Source organism: Moschus berezovskii, chromosome 19 (genome assembly GCF_049115385.1).
Source record: "Moschus berezovskii isolate FMDL1 chromosome 19, NW_MosBer_1.0, whole genome shotgun sequence".
Lineage (NCBI taxonomy): Eukaryota > Metazoa > Chordata > Mammalia > Artiodactyla > Moschidae > Moschus > Moschus berezovskii.
Window position 1 is genome coordinate 15055693 of NC_142478.1, and position 1687 is coordinate 15057379.

Consider the following 1687-nt stretch of genomic DNA (forward strand, 5'->3'; position numbering starts at 1 on the left):
TTTATTCAAACTGTCATCCACCAATGATTCCACATTCTCCTTCCCACTCCTGGCATCACGTCTGTCATGCCACACTTTCCAGCTCCCACAACACAACAAACACCTGTTGCTCCCCTAATTTATTTGCTGTTTGTGTAGTTTTTATTTTATAGTAGAATACAATCAAAATACACTTGATAAATGGCATCTTTTTTTTTCTTTTTTCTTTTTCTTGGGGTTTTTTTTTTTTTTTTTGGTGGAAGGCAATCTGAGATTCTAAAAACGATCAAGTGCTTTTACTTGCAACTTTTTGATTCTTGGTGAAGTTGAACATCTTTTCACATGTTTATTGTCCATTTATATTTCTTCCTTCAATTGCTTTGCTCACTTCCTGTTTCCACTTTCCTACTGGAATGTTTTTCTTACTGATATGGGAGAATCTCTCGGTACGACTATTCAATATGTGTGTTGCAAATATTGTCTCCAGGGCTACCATTTGTCTTTTACCATTGCTGTCTGCATATATTTCAACCCAGCCATTAAAAATTTTTTCTGCTATCAAATCTGCCTTATAAAAATATGGATTGCTTCATGAATCTGCATGTCATTCTTTTTCAGGGACCATGCCAATCTCCTCTGTACCACTCCACTTTTAGTATATGTGCCAAAGCTAGCACTCCGCTAATTGATTAATTTAACTTCCTTGGAGGATAGTGCCTGGGTGTTTGTCACTGAGATTGCTGAGGTGTAAATGCACCTCTTAGAATACAGTTTCTTGGTGACACCAATGTGTGCATCCTTTGCCTCACATGTTGCCAGCAGAATGTCCTACATAAAAGTCTTTCAGGGCACATTTGGTGATAGTGAAGGTGGTGATGACCTTGCCAACCAAAATTCTGTCTGTTAAGAGTCCCCAGTGACTCTAAATAAACAGAGAGCTACTGCAGACACTCGGGTGCACGCTTTCTGCACCGGCTGCTGATGCTCTGCAAGGGGCGCAGATGGAGAATTCAGGTGGCTGGACTGTCTCCCCTGAAGAGGTTGTGCTCCTTTCTTGGTTTCTAAACTGTGCTTCTTGAGTCCTGGGCGAAGATGGAAAAGAGCTGAATTTTAGGGTCTGGCCCCTTACTTGGCTCCAATCAGAATATTTCCCCAGATACAGCCACTCTACAGATGGGGCTTCTGAGTTTAATTTGGACCAAAGATTTGCTGTGTGTCTTGAGGAGGGTGGGGAGGCTGGGGTGGGGAGGTGAAGGGAGAAAAAAGATTGTGCAAAACGTGGCTAAATTCATCATCACAAACTGGAGGACGGTGGGCTCTAGCCACGCTTTGTTGGTTCCAAACGGTGTTACAAAAAAGTTAAAATTTGAAACCAATGTTTAAAAAGCATTTTCACATTTAAGAGCTTAAACAACAAAACACCTTGTGTCTCTGAATTCTTTTATCTCAGCAAAAGAGACTGTTTGAATGGAAAGATTGATAGCACTGATAGGCTTTCTAATACTTTGCACTTTTTGAAACGTTTGGTCTTGTGTGTGATTGTATTAAAACTTTAGTAAATGCTGAAGTAAAACCATATTGACCAGTTTTTAAAAAAATCAGAAAATTTGGCAACAGTCACCTCACAATCTGTCATGATGACAATTAGCGGGTGCTGAGAAACAGCTGCTGGTTTTAGCCTAGACGTGTCCTCTCTGTCACCTGGCCC

At 40.6% G+C, this 1687-nt stretch overlaps 1 non-coding gene across 1 annotated transcript; it reads right to left on the reverse strand.

Annotated features, from left to right (window-relative positions):
- Nucleotides 1-552: 552 nt before the first annotated feature.
- On the reverse strand, nt 553-656 carry LOC129542951 (U6 spliceosomal RNA). The gene has a single exon (XR_016035390.1). It is a non-coding gene; the product is annotated as a U6 spliceosomal RNA (small nuclear RNA).
- Between the last annotated feature and the right edge of the window lie 1031 nt (nt 657-1687).